The 20,975-nt window shown below is 43.5% G+C and overlaps 1 non-coding gene across 1 annotated transcript; it reads right to left on the reverse strand.

The window, feature by feature from the left end:
- Positions 1 to 477: 477 nt before the first annotated feature.
- On the reverse strand, positions 478 to 585 carry LOC112739624 (small nucleolar RNA R71). The gene has a single exon (XR_003170555.1). It is a non-coding gene; the product is annotated as a small nucleolar RNA R71 (small nucleolar RNA).
- Positions 586 to 20,975: the final 20,390 nt, after the last annotated feature.

Raw genomic sequence — 20,975 nt, forward strand, 5'->3', positions numbered from 1 at the left:
AAGAGAAGGCTAAGAGAGGCTAAAACACAATTCTCTCTAGAGGGCCTAACAGAGCTTTTCAAGGAAGAAGAAACCATGGCAGCCGAAAACAACAATGCCAACAATGCAAAGAAGGTGCTTGGTGACTTTACTGCACCTACTCCTGACTTCTATGGGAGAAGCATCTCAATCCCTGCCATTGGAGCAAACAACTTTGAGCTTAAGCCTCAATTAGTTTCTCTAATGCAACAGAATTACAAGTTTCATGGACTTCCATTGGAAGATCCTCATCAGTTCTTAGTTGAATTCTTGCAAATCTGTGACACTGTCAAGACCAATGGGGTTGACCCTGAAGTCTACAGACTTATTCTCTTCCCTTTTGCTGTAAGAGACAGAGCTAGGACATGGTTAGATTCACAACCCAAAAAAAGCCTGAACTCTTGGGAAAAGCTAGTCAATGCCTTCTTGGCAAAGTTCTTTCCACCTCAAAAATTGAGCAAGCTTAGAGTGGAAGTCCAAACCTTCAGACAGAAGGAAGGAGAATCCCTCTATGAAGCTTGGGAAAGATACAAGCAATTGATCAGAAGGTGTCCTTCTGACATGCTTTCAGAATGGAGCATCATAGGTATCTTCTATGATGGTCTGTCTGAACTGTCCAAGATGTCATTGGACAGCTCTGCTGGAGGATCTCTTCATCTGAAGAAGACGCCTACAGAAGCTCAGGAACTCATTGAGATGGTTGCAAATAACCAATTCATGTACACTTCTGAAAGGAACCCTGTGAATAATGGGACAAATCAGAAGAAAGGAGTTCTTGAGATTGATGCTCTGAATGCCATACTGGTTCAGAATAAAATATTGACTCAGCAAGTCAATATGATTTCTCAAAGTCTGTCTGGAATGCAAGCTGCACCAGGCAGTACTTAGGAAGCTTCCCCTGAAAAAGAAGCTTATGATCCTGAGAACCCAGCAATGGAAGAGGTGAATTACATGGGAGATTCCTATGGAAACACCTATAATCCTTCATGGAGAAATCATCCAAACCTCTCATGGAAGGATCAACAGAGGCCTCAACAAGGCTTCAACAACAATAATGGTGGAAGAAATAGGTTTAGCAATGGCAAATCTTTTCCATCATCTTCTCAGCAACAGACAGAGAATTCTAAGCAGAGCCATTCTGAATTAGCAACCATAGTCTCTGATCTAATTAAAACCACTCAAAGTTTTATGACTGAAATAAGGTCCTCCATTAGAAATTTGGAGGCACAAGTGGGTCAGTTGAGTAAGAAAGTTACTGAACTCCCTACTAGTACTCTCCCAAGCAATACAGAAGAGAATCCAAAGAGAGAGTGCAAGGTCATAAACACGTCTCACATGGCCGAACCTAGAGAGGAGGAAGAGGAAGTGATTTCCACTGAGGAAGACCTCAATGGATGTCCACTGGCCTCTAAGGAGTTCCCTAATGAGGAACCGTGGGAATCTGAGGCTCACACTGAGACCATAGAGATTCCATTGAATTTACTTCTGCCATTCATGAGCTCTGATGAGTATTCTTTCTCTGAAGAGGATGAAGATGTTACTGAAGAGCAAGTTGCTAAGTACCTTGGAGCAATCATGAAGCTAAATACCAGGTTGTTTGGTAATGAGACTTGGGAGGATGAACCTCCATTGCTCATCAAAGAACTGGATGACTTGACTAAGCAGAGATTACCTCTAAAGAGACAAGACCCTGGAAAATTCTTAATCCCTTGTAACATAGGCACCATGACCTTTGAGAAGGCTCTGTGTGACCTGGGGTCAAGTATAAACCTTATGCCTCTCTCTGCAATGGAGAAGCTAGGGATTATTGAGGTACAAGCTGCAAGAATCTCACTGGAGATGGCAGACAATTCAAAGAAACAGGCTTATGGACTTGTAGAGGATGTCTTGGTAAAGGTTGAAAACCACTACATCCCTGCTGATTTCATAATCCTAGAGACTGGGAAGTGTGTGGATGAATCCATCATCCTTGGCAGACCCTTCCTAGCCACAGCAAAAGCTATAATTGATGTTGACAGAGGAGAATTGATCATTCAAGTGAATGAAGACTCCCTTGTGTTTAAAGCTCAAGGATATCCCTCTGTAACCATGGAGAGGAAGCATGAAGAGCTTCTCTCAATACAGAGTCAGACAGAGCCCCCACAGTCAAACTCTAAGTTTGGTGTTGGGAGGTTCCAACATTGCTCTAAACATCTGTGAGGCTCCATGAGAGCCCACTATCAAGCTATTGACATTAAAGAAGCGCTTGTTGGGAGGCAACCCAATCTTTAATTATCTATGTTAAATTTCTATTTTCTTTTGTTATTTTATATTTTATGTAGGTTGATGATCATGTGAAGTCACAAAAACAATTGAAAAAGCAAAAACAGAAGAAAAAACAGTATTAAAAACAGAACACCCTGGAGGAAAAACTTACTGGCGTTTAAACGCCAGTAAGGGTAGCAGAATGGGCGTTAAACGCCCAGTCTGGCACCATTCTGGGCGTTTAACGCCAGAAATGGGCACCAGACTGGCGTTTAATGCCAGGAATGGGTAAGAAGCTGGCGTTAAACGCCAGAAATGGGCAGCAGCCTGGCGTTTAACGCCAGGATTGGCAGCAAGGGGCGTTTTGGCATGCCACATGGTGCAGGGATGAGAAATCCTTGACACCTCAGGATCTGTGGACCCCACAGGATCCCCACCTACCCCACCTCTCTCTCTCTTCTTCACCTATTCACCAATCACCTCAATACCTCTTCCCCAAAAACCCCTCACCTATCAAATCCCACCATTCTTTTTACCACTCACATCCATCCTTCATAAAACCCCACCTACCTCACCATTCAAATTCAAACCACTTTCCCACCCAAACCACCCATAATGGCTGAACCATACCCCCCTCTCTCCACTCCTATATAAACCCATCTTCACTCCTTCATTTTCACACAACATACACACTACTTCTCCCCCTTGGCCGAGACCCTAAGCCCCTTCCATCTCCTCTATTTCTTCTTCTTTTACTCTCTTCTTTCTTCTTTTGCTCGAGGACAAGCAAACCTTCTAAGTTTGGTGTGGTAAAAGCTAAAGCTTTTTGTTTTTCCATAACCATTTATGGCACCAAAGGCCGGAGAAACCTCTAGAAAGAGGAAAGGGAAAGCAAAAGCTTCCACCTCTGAGTCATGGGAGATGGAGAGATTCCTCTCAAGGGTGCATCAAGACCACTTCTATGAATTTGTGGCCAAGAAGAAGGTGATACCCGAGGTCCCTTTTAAGCTCAAAAAGGGCGAATATCTGGAGATTCGACATGAGATCCGAAGAAGAGGTTGGAAAGTTCTCACCAACCCCATTCAACAAGTCGGAATCTTAATGGTTCAAGAGTTCTATGCCAATGCATGGATCACCAAGAACCATGATCAAAGTGTGAACCCGGACCCTAAGAATTGGCTTACAATGGTCCGAGGAAAATACTTAGACTTTAGTCCGGAAAATGTAAGGTTGGCATTCAATTTACCTATGATGCAAGGAGATGCACACCCATACAATAGAAGGGTCAACTTTGATCAAAGGTTGGACCAAGTCCTCATGGACATCTGTGAAGAGGGCGCTCAATGGAAGAGAGATTCAAGAGGGAAGCCGGTTCAACTAAGAAGGCATGACCTCAAGCCCGTGGCTAGGGGATGGTTGGAGTTCATCCAACACTCAATCATTCCTACTAGCAACCGATCCGAAGTTACTATAGACCGGGCTATCATGATTCATAGCATCATGATTAGAGAGGAAGTAGAAGTTCATGAGGTTATATCCCAAGAACTCTACAAGGTAGCGGACAAGTCCTCTACTGTGGCAAGGTTAGCCTTCCCTCACCTCATTTGTCACCTTTGCAATTCAGTTAGAATTGACATAGAGGAAGACATCCTCATTGATGAGGACAAGCCCATCACTAAGAAAAGGATGGAGCAAACAAGAAATCCCACTCATGGACAAGAGCATGAGGAAACTCCTCATCATGAAATCCCTGACATGCCTCAAGGGATGCATTTTCCTCCACAAAACTATTGGGAGCAAATCAACACATCTCTAGGAGAATTAAGTTCCAACATGGGACAACTATGGGTGGAGCACCAAGAGCATTCCATCCTCCTCCATGAAATTAGAGAAGACCAAAGAACCATGAGAGAGGAGCAACAAAGGCAAGGAAGAGACATTGAGGAGCTCAAGCACTCCATAAGATCTTCAAGAGGAAGAACAAGCCGCCATCACTAAGGTGGACCCGTTCTTTAACTTCCTTGTTCTTTATTTTCTGTTTTTCGAAAATTATGCCTTATGTTTATTTATATTTGTGTCTTTATTACATGATCATTAGTGTCTAAGTGTCTATGCCTTAAAGCTGTGAAAATGAATCCATCACCTTAAATGAAAAATGTTTTTAATTGAAAAAGAAAAAGAAATGCATGAATTTCAAATTTTAAAACAGTTTAATTATTTTGATGTGGTGGCAATACTTTTGTCTTTCTGAATGAATGCTTGAACAGTGCATATTTTTGATACTGTTGATTCATGAATGTTAAAATTGTTGGCTCTTGAAAGAATGATGGAAAAGGAGAAATGTTATTTGATAATCTGAAAAATCATAAAATTGATTCTTGAAGCAAGAAAAAGCAGTGAAAAGCTTGCAAAAAAAAAGCAAAAAAAGAAAAAAAGAAAGAAAAAAAAAAGAAAAGCAAGCAGAAAAAGCCAATACCCCTTTAAACCAAAAGGCAAGGGTGATAAAAAGGATCCAAGGCTTTGAGCATCAGTGGATAGGAGGGCCCACAGGAATAAAATCCTGGCCTAAGCGGCTAAACCAAGCTGTCCCTAACCATGTGCTTGTGGCGTGAAGGTGTCAAGTGAAAACTTGAGACTGAGCAGTTAAAGTCGTGGTCCAGAAGCAAAAAGAGTGTGCTTAAGAGCTCTGGACACCTCTAATTGGGGACTCTAGCAAAGCTGAGTCACAATCTGAAAAGGTTCACCCAGTTATGTGTCTGTGGCATTTATGTATCCGGTGGTAATACTGGAAAACAAAATGCTTTAGGTCACGGCCAAGACTCATAAAGTAGCTGTGTTCAAGAATCAACATACTTAACTAGGAGAATCAATAACACTATCTGGATTCTGAGTTTCTATAGAAGCCAATCATTCTGAACTTCAAAGGATAAAGTGAGATGCCAAAACTGTTCAGAAGCAAAAAGCTAAAAGCCCCGCTCATCTAATTAATACTGATCTTCATAGATGTTTTTGGAATCCATTGTATATTCTCTTCTTTTTATCCTATTTGATTTTTAGTTGCTTGGGGACAAGCAACAATATAAGTTTGGTGTTGTGATGAGCGGATAATTTATACGCTTTTTGGCATTGTTTTTAATATGTTTTTAGTATATTTTAGTTAGTTTTTATTATGTTTTTATTAGTTTTTAAATAAAAATCACTCTTCTAGACTTTACTATGAGTTTGTATTTTTTTCTGTGATTTCAGGTATTTTCTGGCTGAAATTGAGGGACCTGAGCAAAAATCTGATTCAGAGGCTGAAAAAGGACTGCAGATGCTGTTGGATCCAGACCTCCCTGCACTCAAAGTGGATTTTCTGGAGCTACAGAATCCCAATTGGTACGCTCTCAATTGCGTTGGAAGGTAGACATCCTGGGTTTTCCAGAAATATATAATAGTCCATACTTTGCCCGAGATTTGATGGCCCAAACAGGCATTCCAAGTCAGCTCAAGAATTATGGCGTTTAACGCCGGAACTGGCACAAAAGCCGGAGTTAAACGCCCAAACTGGCACAAAAGCTGGTGTTTAACTCCAAGAAAAGTCTCTACACATGGAAGCTTCAATGCTCAGCCCAAGCACACACCAAGTGGGCCCGGAAGAAGATTTCTGCATTAATTACTGATTTCTGTAAACCCTAGGCTACTAGTTCTCTATAAATAGGACCTTTTACTATTGTATTTAGACACAGATCTTTGGACGTTTAGTCCCTAGACCTTGGAGGCTGGCCATTCGGCCATGCTTACACCATTATCACTTTTGTATTTTCAACGGTGGAGTTTCTACACACCATAGATTAAGGTGTGGAGCTCTGCTGTTCTTCATGAATTAATACAAAGTACTATTATTTTTCTATTCAACTCAAGTCTATTTCTTCTCCAAGATATTCATTCGCACCCAAGAACATGATGAATGTGATGATTATGTGACACTCATCACCATTCTCACCTATGAACGCGTGACTGACAACCACTTCCGTTCTACATGCAAACAAGCTTGAATGTGTATCTCTTGGGTTTCTAATCTAAGATTAGAACCTTCGTGGTATAGGCTAGAATTATTGGCGGTCATTCTTGAGATCCGGAAAGTATAAACCTTGTCTGTGGTATTCCGAGTAGGATCTGGGAAGGGATGACTGTGACGAGCTTCAAACTCACGATTGTTGGGCGTGTGACAGACGCAAAAGGATCAATGGATCCTATTCCAGCATGATCGAGAACCGACAGATGATTAGTCGTGCGGTGACAGCATGCGTAGAACATTTTCACTGAGAGGACGGGAAGTAGCCATTGACAACGGTGATGTCCAACATAAAGCTTGCCATGGAAAGGAGTATGAATAATTGGAAGAAGGCAATCGAAAAGCAGAGGTTCAGGAGGAACAAAGCATCTTCATACGCTTATCTGAAATTCCAACCAAAGAATTACATAAGTATCTCTATCTTTATTTTATGTTTTATTTATCTTTTAATTATCAATTCTCCATCACCATCTGAATTCGCCTGACTGAGATTTACAAGGTGACCATAGCTCGCTTCAAGCCGACAGTCTCCGTGGGATCGACCCTTACTCACGTAAGGTATTACTTGGACGACCCAGTGCACTTGCTGCTTAGTTGTGCGGAATTGTGACAAAGTGTGATTCACGTTTGAGAGCTCCAAGTCCTTTGGCGCCATTGTTGATGATCATAATTTCGTGCACCAGTGAGTCGTTGCACATCTTTGACGCTTCCAAGGCTTGTCATTTTGAGGACGGCTTCGTACTTGTCTGGATTGGCCTCTACCCCTCTTTATGTTATCATGAATCCTAAGAATTTCCCCGCTTCCATGGTGAATGTGCATTTGAGTGGGTTGAGCCTCATTTTAAATTTTCTTAGTGCTTTGAAGACAGCTTGGAGGTCGTCTATTAGCCTGTTCGGCTCTGCTATTTTCACCAAGGTGTCATCGACGTACACTTCTACTGTCTTGCCGATGAGGTCGTGGAAGACCTTGCTCATTAGTCTTTGATAGGTGGCTCCTGCGTTCTTTAGCCCAAATGGCATTACTTTGTAGCAATAAGTGCCTCCTGGCGTTATGAACGTCGTTTTGTCCTCGTCAGGTCGGTGCATTGGGATATGGTTATAGCCAGAGTACGCATCCATGAAGCTGAGAAAACGATACCCTGCCGCCGAGTATACCAAGGTGTCGATGTTGGGGAGGGGAAAGAGTCTTTTGGGCATGCTTTGTTCAGGTCGGAATAGTCAACACACATTCTCCACCTCCCGCTGGCTTTCTTGACTAGGACGATGTTGGACAGCCATGTCGAATACTCGAGTTCCTTGATGAATCCTGCTTCCAACAACCCGGCTGTTTGTTTGGCGACTTCGTCGGCCCTTTCTTGAGACATCTTTCTTCGCCGATAGGCTACTGGTTTGGCATCAGGTTTCACGGCTAGTCGATGGGACATGACCTCGGGATCCAATCTCGGCATGTCTGATGGCGTCCACGGAAATAGGTCACCGTTCGCCCTTACAACCTCCATGAGGGGGCCCTTGAGTTCATGGGGCAGGTTCCTATTTACAAAGGTAAACTAGTCTGCCGACTTCCCTATCTGAAACTTTTCCATGTCCCCCTCTGGTTCTGGTCTCGACTTGTCTTCCATCCTGACGTCCAGGTCTGCTAAGAACACGCCAGCTGTCTTCTTAGATTCTTTCCTTAAGGAGAGACTGGCGTTATCGCAGGCGACCGCTGCTTCTAGGTCTCCCCTTATGGATCCAACTGTTCCCTTGTCCGTTATGAACTTCATTGTCAAGAATTTATTTCATATTATGGATGAGAGTTCGTTGATGGTCTTTCTCCCCAGAATGATGTTGTATGCTGTGGAGTCTCCAAGGACTACAAAGTCTGCCATAATCGACTTCCTGGCGTCACCGGTTCCAAGATAGATTGGGAGGGAGATCGTCCCGTCGGGTTTTATGGAGTTGTCGCCTAGTCCCACGACCCCGTGCTGGTGATTTTTGAGGTCAGACTCTTTGAGCCCCATGGCGTCGAATACGTTTCTGAACAGGATGTTAGAGTCGGCCCCGGTATCGACGAGGATTCGTCTAACTAACCCTGTCCCGACCATTGCTGTAACCACCATGGGGGGTTCTCAGGGAGGTCGTGAAACCATTTATCTTCTGGGCCAAAGGATATTGTGGGAGGTCCCCTGCTGACGATGGGACCTTCTGTCGAGATGGATAGGATCCGGGTATCCTTTTTTGTTTCCGACTTGGATTTAGGAGGGCTGTCACGCCCGACCATGACGTTGACCACAAAGGTTGGGGGGTTGTTGGCGTCCCCTATGGGTTCTTGCCTTGGTTTGACAGTCCGGCTACGATCTTCCTCAGAGCGTTCACGTTCCCGTCTCCTTGGCTCTCTGATGAGCCGGAGAATTCGCTCAGCTTTCCATCTTTGATGGCCTGCTCTAAGGCATCTTTGAGATCGAAGCAGTCTTGGATTTTGTGACCGAATTCCTTGTGATAATCGCAGTAAAGGCTTTTGTTGCCTCCCGTTCTTTCTTTCAATTGTCTAGGTCTGGATAGGATTCCCTTGTCTGCAATTTGTTGGTAAACTTCCACTATGGGCACCGTGAGTGGCGTGTAATTTGTGAACCTTCCTACCCATGGGGGTTGCTTGGATTGCTTGGCTAAGGTGCCGTCCCTGGGAGCTTCCTTATATCTATCGACCTGGGGGGCTTGCCGAGCTGAGGGGTTTGGGAGCTGCCGTTTGTTGGCTGCTACAACCTGACTCAGCTCCTCATCATTGATGTATTCCTTGGCCACACCTTGAATTTCCTGCATGGACCAGACGGGCTTAGTAGTGAGGTGCTTCCTAAAGTCCTCGTTTAGCATGCCTTCGTTAGGCAGAGGCTAGCGACTGAGTCTGTAAGGCCGTCGATTTCCAAGCATTAGTCGTTGAATCTGTCCAGGAACTTCTTGGTCGGCTCCCCTGGGGGTAACCCCTAGTAAGTTAATTAGGTGCTTTGCCTTGGCTATGCGTGTCGTGAACCGAGCTAGGAAGCTTTGGGAGATGTCGACAAAGGCCGTGATGGATCCTTGTGGGAGCGCGTTGAACCATCAGATCGCTGGGCCGGCCAGCGTCACCTACTCCTTCCAAGTTCATTCTTGCTTCAAAAGCTGTGAGGTGCTCTTGGGGATCCTTAGTCCCATCGTACCTCATGTCCGTCGGCTTGTCGAAGTTCTTCGGAAGCCAGACCTTGAGGATCGAGCGGTAGAAGGGAGTGGCTCCCATGATGATGGGTTTCTGTTGTTTCTTGGCTTTCCCTCTTTGGGACTCCCTGTGACTCTCGGTCCTGCCTTGGGTAGGTCAAGAGGTCGCCTGTGTATGCGCCTCGTCGCGCTTTGTTAGGCTCCTTTCTCGGCTCTCGTGTCTTCGAGAGGGGGAGCGAGTGCGGATGCGGGATCGATTGGCGTTGCCGTGGGAGTGGCTGACGTCTCCGTAGGATCGGCTCCTCGCTGCTAGCTCTCGCTCAAGGTTTCGCATTCTGTGCCTGAGCTCTTGCATGATCTTGGCACTGTCGGCCCCCGTTCATCCGAAGGGACGTCTTTCGGGGGTCTTAGTGTAGATTGGTTGGTTTGGCTGAACGGAGGATCGTAACTATTCGCCAGCACGGGCTGACGAGCTAGCCCTGCTCAGGCGGGCCCCTCCTCCTTCGCAGAGTTCCTCTGAAGTGGGGAGTCGCTCTATGTCTGCTCTAGGGTCCCCACAGACGGCGCCAATGTTCTTCACCAGATGATCTCGGGTGCTCGACAGGTCAGAAGATGGTGGAGGGATGAGGGGGCGAGACCTTGAAGTGGCTTGGAGCGGGTTCCTGGTCTAGAGGTGGAGACTGGCGAAGCCGGTGGTAGAACGGACGAGAGGGGGGTGGCCACCTACAAGGACACTCTGACGATCAAGTCAGTGTCTGTACAAAATGATAGCCAAATTAGGTAAGATGATGTGTACCTCGGGGGGAGAGCTGACCTTTCCCCTTATATACTGTGCTGGGTGGGCCCATAAATGACCTAACCCACTGGTCAGGATGTTTGTGAGTTGTCCTTGTCCACGTGGGAGGAGCAGGTTGTTTCGGACTTCGGGTCGGGGCTTCGGGTGCTACCCCGAGGATACCAACCCGACCGGTTTGCTAGGCGTGGTGTACTGGGTCGTGCAGGTGGTAAAGTCGGGCGTCGACCGGGTCGAGTGTTAAAGACTGACCCGTCGGGTTTTCCTTGTGAGGGATAGCTTGGGCCTGGGTCAGGGGTGGTGCCTCAACCCGGCGGCTAGTTGGGCTGGACTTGTAACGGTCCGTAACAGTTCCCCCAACACGCTAGTCTTGAGGTTTGGAGCTCGTGGCTAGGCGTGTTTGTCCTACTCGCCGAGACGGGATGTGTTCTTCTTCTCGGGAGTCCATTGATGGCGTTTCGTGTTTCTCACGCGTGGTCATCTCGTCTCTGATGCTGCCTCCTTGGCTTCTGTGTGGGGCATTAAATGCCCATCGTTTCATGATTTGAAATTTGCGTGAAACGACGAGTATGCCCCTGCCTTTTGGCGCTCTTCCTCGATGGTTACGCCTTTTGCCCTATTTTTGTTTTGCAACCCCCTCATAACTTCATTCTCCCTTTTCTGCTTCTTCTATTCTTTCGTACTGCTGCTGCTTCCATCTTCTTCCCTGCTTTTGCTGCTGTTTCGATTTCCTTCTTACTTCCAGTGTTCCTTCTTCCCTTTCTTCCTTCTACTTTGCGGATTCTGCATTTTCCTGGTATGTTGATTCGCAGTTTTCCTTTTGGTATTTTCTTGTGTATTTTCCTAAGCATGCCTGGGTTTTTTGCTTGGTTCTTCTTTTAGAGGGGGTGCCACTGGGTTTTCCTTAGATTTTGCTTGAGTTCTGGGTTAGTGTAGGGGTATGTAGAGGGTGATTTAGGGAGTTATAGTTTTATTTTTACTGCTTTAAGGGTTCCCGAACTCCCGTTCTGACTAAGTGGTGCCCCCGCTGTAGGTATGGCCGAGCGCCTCGTTCTTCCGAATCAGGTTCAGCGGCCGCTAGCCGATTTCGTTGATCATTATGCTTGGGTTTCTTCCAACGTGAAGGACACCCCTTCCAAGGTCACTAAGGAGGGCCTCCAAGATTTGCGCCAGGCTGGGCTCTTGTGTGGAGGTGGTCCCAAGGAAGCGTTGTATCAAGTTTATGTTCCTGCTGGTCGGGAGCGTGTTTGCCAGAAGAACCTGGAAGCTCCACAGGTTGTTGATTGGTTGTGAGTTTATGAACCCATGTTCATGACCTTGGGAGTTCGCTTACCCTTTTCCCCCTTTGTCATGGGTTTGTTAAACCGTTGTGACGTTGCTCCATCGCAACTGCACCCGAACAGTTGGGCTGCCATCCGATGCTTCGAGATGGTTTATGAATATCTGGAGCTTCCGATCTCCGTGAACGTTTTCCTTTACCTTTTCTTTCTTACGTACCCTTCTCGGCAGGGAAAGGCGAAGAAGGGGTATATGTCCTTCAGGGCCCAACAAGGTCGTAGGATCTTTGGCCTTTTTGAGGACTCCTTTCATGGTTTTAAGTCTACTTTCTTCAAGGTCAGGCCGATTGAGGGTCATCAACCCTTCAGGCTTACTGCCGAGGGGGAAAGGCGGATCCCGACTTACTAGAGCTTCGGGGCGGGATCCGATTATTTGATAAAAATATCCTATGATTGGTTAAGCCCAAAAGATCGTAACATTACCGACATCTTGTTGGCCATTTTTGGCAAGAAAAATCTTAACCCTCGTATGGTTATGGGGGACCGGGAGGCCGATCGGTCGTATGTTGGTGAGTTCTTTACTTTTTTGTATTTTTAGTGTTTACTCTTCTATTGCTCACACCTTTGCTTTTTGTTTGCAGTTTCCATGGCTGGCGGGAAGACTACCCTAGCGGACTTGATGAACCTCATCCAAGGAGGGAATGAGGGTGGTGAAGACACTTCATCGACTCCTTCGGCGAGTCAGGTCCACGAGGATGTCGGGGAAGGTAGTGGTTGGGTTGACGGGGCTGACCAAGGTAGTGGTGAAGACTACCCTGGATGACTTGAAGTCCCTCCTAAGAATGCCTCGGGGAACTCAAGTGTGGAGGCGGAGGTTCCTTTTGATGAGGAGGATCTGGGGTTTGGCGATGACGACTTGAAGGTCGTTGGCAACCCAAAGAAGAGGAAACGGGACTCTGGGAAGGCCCTTTCTGTCATGGAAAAGAACTTCGATGCTGGGGGTTTCATCGAATTTCAGTTGCTTCCTGGTACCGAAGAGTTCTTCCAGGATGCCGACCTTTCTGGGCAGGCAAGGTGGATTTATCGCAGTCTTCTTCGAGTTGCTGCTATTGCCAAGAAGGTGGAACCTGTCTTGGGAAATTATCATGTTTTGGAAGGGAAGCTTCGGAACTCCCAGAAAGACCTGACAGATTCAAGATCTCGGGAGGAGTCTCTAAAGACAAAGTTGTCTGAGCAGGAGAAGAAGGCTAAGGAGGATGCCAAAGAGATCAACAGGCTGGTGGATCGGGACCTCGCCTTGATGAAAGATTTGAATACTTCTCGTGGTAAGACTGCCGCTGCCAAGAAGAAGGCCAAGGAATTAGAGGAGCTCTCAAGACAGTTGAGGACGGGAAGATTGTTGATATCCTCAAGCCTTGAGATGGATACTTCTTTCAACTTTTGTACTCCTTGCCTTACCTTTTGTAATTTGTTTTTATCTTTGGGCCTGTTTAAGGCGCCTTTTAGTTGTAATGAACACTTTGGCATTTTATTTTGATTAGGCTGTTTTGTTATTGCTTGCTTGCTCGGGCCGTCGTGGCTTTGCCATTTTCTGTTAATGCTTGCTTGCTCGTGCCGTCGTGGCTTTGCCTTTTTTTTTTACCCGGGCCGTCGCGGCCTTTTGGTTTACCGTTTTTATGGTATTTACCGTTTTCATTGCTTGTCGCTTCGAGTTGTTTTTTGCTTTGCCTCCCTTTGGTTCCCGGGGTGATTAGTCCCAAGTTTCTGTTAGGTTGACCGTTTGTTGTTTTTCGTCGTTTTGTCGTTTTGACGTGAATCTTGCAAAAAGACAAACTTATTATATACGCATATGTAGAACTTAAAACAAAGAAATGGTGTAATACATAATAAGGTGAAGGAGATGGAGGTAAAAAAGGAATGCAAAGGAAGTCAAAGTGGAGGGGTCGAGGTCGTTAGATCGTGTGGTTGCTTCTTCTTATGAGTAGAACCTCTTTAGGTTTGCCATGTTCCATGTTCTCGGTACCTCGCTTCCTTCCAACCTCTCTAGCTTGTAGGCGCCCTTGCCGAGGACTTCTCTTACCCTGTAGGGGCCCTCCCAATTCGCGGCCAATTTTCCCTCTCCCGAGGCTGGTGGACCTATGTCGTTGTGTCGTAAGACCAAGTCACCCTCTTCGAGACTTCTTTTCAGTGTTTTGCCATTGTACCTTAGGGTTATCCTTTGCTTGATTGCTGTTTCTGTTAGATGTGCCATTTGTCTTGTTTCGTCAATCAGATCCTTTTCCACTGCCTCGCTACCCCCTCCGAGGAGTAATCTTTGGCTCGGCTCCCCGACTTCGACTAGGATGACTGCGTCGACCCCGTATGTGAGTCGGAATGGGGTTTTGCCGGTAGATGATTGGGGGGAGGTTCTATAGAACCATAAGACTGACGCTAGCTCGTCTTCCCATGAGCCCTTCTTCCCTTCAAGTCGCTTCTTTAGCCCTTTTAGGATGACTTTGTTGGCTGCCTCTACCTGGCCGTTGGTTTGGGGGTGCTCGATTGAGGAGAACTTTTGCTTGATTCTCAGTCCTACTAGGAATTCTTTGAACTTCTTGTCGGTGAATTGTGTCCCAATATCCGATATGATAGTTTCTGGGATTCCGAACCTGGTGACCACTTGCCTCCACATGAATTTTTGGCAATTCGCTGAAGATATGCTAGCTAGTGGTTCCGATTCTACCCACTTGGTGTAGTAATCTATGGCTACTATCTAGTATTTTACATGTCTAAGCCCAGGCGGGAACGGTCCTAGGAGGTCGACCCCCCCCCCATTGGGCGAAAGGTTGGGGGCCATTATCAGGCTGAGTTCTTCAGGTGGAGCTTCATGGAAGTTGGTATTTTTCTGGAATTTTTTGCATTTTTTGACGAACTCTTGGGCGTCCAACATCATTGTGGGCCAGTAATATCCTGCTCGAATGATCTTTCTTGCCAGCGATCTTCCTCCGATGTGGTGACCACAACAGCCTCATGGACTTCGCTTAGGACGTAGTCCGTTTGGTCGGGACGTAGGCACTTGAGTAAGGGTTGGTGGAGTCCTCGTTTATACAGCTATCCTTGTATGATCACATACTTTGAAGCTTCCCTTCTGGAGTTCTGGTGGTTTGCACTTCTTTCTCATTCTCAGGAGTTTTGCCATGCTCTAAGTATCGGAGGATAGGATCTATCCAAGAGGAGGGGTTCGGTATTTGGGTTGTGCACAAGATGATTGCAGGTTCAGTTGCTAGCCCTTGGATTAAGGATCTATTTCCCGTCCTGGGCTTGGTGCTTGCTAGTTTAGAGAGGAGGTCGGCTCGGGCGTTTCTTTCTCTAGGGACATGCTGAATTATGACTTCCTCAAAGCTTTTGCATAGCTCCTTTACCTTTTCCAAGTATTTTTGTAGTAGTGCGTCCCTTGCTTGGTAGCTGCCGTTTATCTGAGAGGTGACGATCTGGGAGTCGCTACTAACTTCCACCCTTGATGCTCCGACCTCTTTGGCTAATATTAATCCTCCTATCAGGTCCTCATATTCTGCCTAGTTGTTGGAGATTGGGAAATCAAACTTGATCGATTGTTTATAAGCTACTCCTGCGAGTTCTCGAGAATGATTCCAGCCCCTCCGAACGTTTGGTTGGATGCTCCGTCAACGTGGAGTTTCCACCGTGTGTTTGGTATATCGGGAGTCTCCCCTGTGACCTTCACCAGGAAGTCCGCCATTGCTTGGGCTTTAATTGCCTGCCTGGGTTCGTACTGCAAGTCGTATTGGGACAGCTCTATTGCCCATGCCATCATTCTTCCCGCGAGGTTGGGTTTCTGGAGGACTTGCCGAATGGCCTGGTCGGTTCTGAGAATTATCACGTGCCCTTGGAAGTACTGTTTTAGTCTTCTGGATGAGGTTACTAGGGCGTAAGCCAACTTTTCCAACTTGGTATATTTCAACTCCGCCTCTTGGAGCACTGATGAACAGATTTTTTGACGGTTTAGAATTTCACAAATGAATCCTCGTTGCAAGTATAGTTTCTAAACCAATAAATAATCCTTTCATACAAAAGATTGTTTGTCACAAGTACAAACCCCTAAAATCTATAAACCAAAGTATTTAAACCTCGGGTTGTTCTCCCTAGGAATTGCAATAAAGTGTCCTTGTTATTGGTTATGAGGTATATTTGGGGGTTTTTTGAGATTTTAGACATGAAATGTAAATGGCAATGAAAATAAACTAACAACTACAAAGGTCTTGGCAAGGTTTGATGGTCAAGGATCTCTATCCCTATCGCTAACTACAACATGACAATTGGCAAGGATCAATCCCACTAAGTCATCCCCTAACTAGTAGTAAAGGAAAGTCAAGTGAGCTATATCAATCTAAGTCCATAAGTCCTACTTCTCCACCAATTTAATTAGTGAGATCTAGAGTTAATGGCTCCCAATCGTCAATTACTTGGACATTAGTAACTCAAGAGTTCCTAAGTTACCTTCCCAAGCCAAGAACACTAAAATCTACTTTAACATCCAACCAAGCATTTTATCAAACACTTGGAAGGCACAAAAGAAAAGCATAGTAAATTGACAACAAAAATAGAATCTAACAACAATTATTACAAGGAATTAACAATAACAATCAAAAGAAGCATAATTATTATGACTTACCTCTAATTGAATCGAAAGAGAATAGAAGGAACAAAAGTAGATCTATAACAAAGCATAGAAACAAAATAGAAGAGATTACAACAAAGGAATAGAAGAAGGATGATTGCAACAACAAAGAATTGAGAAGAAAAAGTAGAGGAAAGCATGAATTAAACCCTAGATCTAAGAACTAAACCTAATCCTAATCCTAATCCTAGAGAGAAGTGAGAGCTTCTCTCTCTAAAACCAACTAAAAATAATCCTAATGTGTAAAAATGAGCTAAAGGTGTGAATGATGATGATTCCCCTTCAATCCTTGGTCCTTATATGCATTTTGGTGCTAAAGTTAGTTGTAAACTGGGCCCCACGGCTCTCAGAAATCGCTGGGCACGTTTTCTATTTAAAAATCACGTGCGGCCACTGACGCGTACGCGTACAGCACGCGTGCGCGTCCCTTGAGTTTTCGCTATCCACGCGTGTGCGTACTATGCGCGTGCGCGTGGATGATTATATCCAAATCTTTGGCTTTTCCATGATTGCTCCACTTTGCATGCTTTCCTCTTCACTCATTTGATCCATTTCTAGCCCTTTTCAACCTAAAATCACTAGCAAACACATCAAGGCATCTAGTGGAATCAAAGGTGAATTAAAATCATCAAATTAGAGGTCTACAAGCATGTTTTCACACTTAAGCACAAATTAGGAGATAATCATAAAACCATGCTATTTCATTGAATAAATGTGGGTAAAAGGTCATAAAATCCCCCAAATCAAGCACAAGATAAACCCTAAATATGGGGTTTATCAACCTCCCCACACTTAAACCAAGCATGTCCTCATGCTTAAACCAAGAGAGAAACAAAGGGTATCAACATTTATTCAATGAAATCTAACTAAATGCAATCTAAGCTATATGCAACTATCTACATGAATGTAATTGCTTGGTCAAAATAAATCAATCCTCAAGAAGTATATATAGGCACAAGGGCCAAAGGTGTTAACAACCATGCCAAACCACAATTGAATTGAGCTATTAAATATTTTTACAAACTTGCATGAAGAAAGATGATCATAGGTGAAAACATGTAATTGAGCATCAAACCCTCACCGGATGTGTTTGTACTCTATTCGCTCAAGTGTTTAGGGTTGAATCACTCAATTCTCCCCTAATCATGCTTTCCAAGATTTGTTTTTCTTCTAACAATCAACATTTATTTCATGCATGCATACATATATCATGAGGTCTTTTCATTGGTTGTAATGGGGCTAGGTCAAGGTAGGATGCATATTTGGTCAAGTGGACTTGAAATTTGAATCTTTGATCAACTAAACTTCCCACCTAACCTATGACAACCTATACAATTCAAAGCTAACCTAACTACCCATTTTTCACTTTTTCACATACTCATGCATTCTCTTCTTGATTACAACTCATATGCATTGATTTTATTGAGCTTCACTTTGCTTTGGGGCATTTTGTCCCCTTTTTATTTCTTGCTTTTTCTTTATCTTTCTTTCTCTTTTTTTTTCTTTTCCATATTTTTTTCTTTTTCTTTTGTTTTTCTCATCATTTTTTTCTTTCAAACTATATACAAAAACATCAATGCATACGATCTCTACATTTAATCAATACATGAGCATGTACCCAATTCCCAATATTTTTAACAAAAATACAAAACTACCCTTTTTATTCAACCAATGTCCCAAGTTTTCCCACACTTGAATGTTACATACACTAGCCTAAGCTAATCAAAGATCCAAATAAAGGACATTTATTGTTTTTCGCTTTAAGGCTTGTAATGTCCTAAAATTTAAGAACAAGTGGGTTAATCGTAGGCTCAAAGTTGGCTAACAATGGAAGATAAGAGGTAAGGCTATTTGGGTAAGCGAGCTAAATGAAATGATGGCCTCAACATATAAATACATGAATACACAAAATAATGGACATAAAGAATCAAACAAATCAAGGATTACAATCATAGGAAGAGAACAATTTCACACAAGAAGGAAGATAAGTGGTTATAAGATATAACCACACCATTAGGCTCAAAACTCACTAGCTTGTGTTCTTAGCTCAAAAATCATGTTCCACAAAATATGAATTCATGCAAGTTTTATGAAAGGTTTTCACTCAAATCAATTAGTGCCCTAGAGATAGAAATCTTGAAAATTTTCATTATTATGACTAAGCTTATTGTGTATATATATGCAAAATTAAGAAAATGAAACTAAAAATCCTAAAAGACCTAAAATGAAATGTAAAAGTGTTGAGATTAGAAATTCGTCACCCAAAATTACCGATTGGTCAGACGACTTCCCCACACTTAAAAGTTTGCACCGTCCTCGGTGCATTCAAAGATGAGCAGGGGGTTACGGCGACTCTTCGAGTTGCTACCTTCAGCTGGTAGGTCAACCGGTGCTACGTGTTCTTTGTCTTGCTTCCGTTTTTGCTTGTGGTGCATCAATCATGAAAAATAGAAAATAACACCATAAGAACTACTTTAACTTGCTGCAGTTACAAAATAAAAACTCTTCATATATCTTGCATGCCTCTTCATATTTCTCATTCTCATCATTTCAATTTTTCTTGAAAAACTGCAGCAGTTCTGTGTCATTAAGATGAGAAAGAAAGCTGCTACCCGAAGAGGCACGTTCACTCATAAACTTTCCAGAATCCTTGAAAGTTCTCGTGCACCATCCTACACTCACATTCATATACATTCTCATACTCCTTCTCCATCTCCCTCTCCTCCTCACTCTGAACCGATGGCTCACACCAAGACTACGACACGTCGTCCCTCTTTTTCTCAGGTAGCCGAACCATCTAGTGCTCCTTCTCATCCCAGTGCTTCAAAGAGAAAACGTCAAGTGACCAAAGAAGAGCCTCGTGATCCTCCAAGATCCAAAACTAAGTCTGTTCCTCAACGTTCTCAGAGAGGTAACTCTCGCATCCCTCTTTGCTCAGTCAAATAACCCCTAAATATTAACCCTTTTGCTTTTAAATCTTACTTTGCAAACATGTCTCACTCTCATTTCAACCCTCTTCATTTTTCCTCTGCTATAAACTTTGAGTTTTATAAGAAAGTTTTTGTTCATAGTCCTTTATGCTCTACCTATCTTGCTGATTTGCCTGGTTAAGAAAAAAATGTCTTGACTTTGTGAAAAATATAGTATTCTTGGACTAGAATCATCTTTTTAAAATAGAAAAGCCTGTCTACCCTGACTTTGTCCATGAATTCTATGCTAACATGACTTATTACGATGAAAATGTTCATTCTTATGTCAAAGGGCGTGAATTAAATCTGAACAGTAAAACTATCAGTGAAGTTCTAGGGTGTTCTGATGTTGGTGTTAATGCATACACTTCGAAAAAATGGGATGAAGGATTAGGTCTCTCATACCAAGATGTCCTAGCTTCTGTTTGTAAAAATATTTCTCTCATTGATGGTCTTATTCCTACCCATAAGGCTTTAGGTCCTATCCATGCACAACTTCATCGCATTGTAAACCACATAATCCTTCCTCAAAGCGGTTCATATCAAAGGGTTTCATTTTGTGGCACATTAATATTGTATGCTATTATTATGAAAATTGAAATTTCCTTTACTTATTTGATGATGAGGCATATGTATGACTGTATAAAGAGTGATAAGAATGTGTCACTTCCTTATGGCATATTTTTAACATGTTTCTTTGATTTTTTTTTGGTGTTGACCTATCCAATGAGACACTTGAAAATCGAAACTCTTACCTAAAAGGAGGTGATGCAGTGAAACAACAAAAAAAGGACCTATCAAATCTGAAAGAGTGGTCATTGATGATGAAGAAGAAGAGCTTGTGACATTCCCCCTCACTCCATTACTGGAACATCAGCCTCTACTGGACACAAATCCCTTGTGTACGGAGTTGTAAAGGATGTTCTGCAAGAATTTGTCAATTTGTCCAATCATCTCATATCCACAAGCCAACAAGAGAGAAAGCTTGCCATTCGGAATGAAAATGCCTTGCGCAAGTTAAGAGATAGAGTTGCAGTTCTTCTGAAGTATGTAGACATCATTCATGAAGATGACACCATGACAACTGATCAAGAGGAGCCACTATATACTGAGGATGAAGGCTCAGATGCCTAGGGATGTCTCATGTTGAAGATTTTTATTTCTGTTGCACTTAGTTTTATGAGAGAATTTATTTTTAGCTACTGTTCCTTTTGTTCTCTGGATAACTGTATCCTTTAATTAAACACTTACTTCATTTGTGGTTATGTTATCTTTGGAGTCTAACCTATTTCTTGCAGGTCTAAACTGGAATACACTTCCTCCATTGATGACAAAAGGGAGAGTAGTGTAGAGGAACAGAGGAATATGGATAATTATGAGAGATTGAGACAAATGAAATTTGCTAATTGATATTATGCTTTGATGATTAAGTTACTCATGTTTAATGATATTCTCTTATATGTGTTGCTGAACTTCTGATTGTATGCCAGTATAACATGTGTGTTGTTTCTGAAGAAGACCACATTAAGGGGAGTATCTCCTATGAGAGAAAGGAGAAACAGATCATATTTGAATTGGAATCATCAAACGGAAGTCTCTAATATAAATTTGTTATTCCATTCCCTTTATTTCCATGTTAAATGATGTTTGTCATCAAGGAAGAGATTGTTGAGTTTAATAAACAATAATAACATTTTTTGTGATGAAAAACATAATTGTAAGGGTTGATAGCCCAAAAGTATTGTGATATGTCATTTAGTGTTACAGGACCAAGTAT

This window comes from Arachis hypogaea, chromosome 13, assembly GCF_003086295.3.
Source record: "Arachis hypogaea cultivar Tifrunner chromosome 13, arahy.Tifrunner.gnm2.J5K5, whole genome shotgun sequence".
In the NCBI taxonomy this organism is placed as follows: Eukaryota; Viridiplantae; Streptophyta; class Magnoliopsida; order Fabales; family Fabaceae; genus Arachis; species Arachis hypogaea.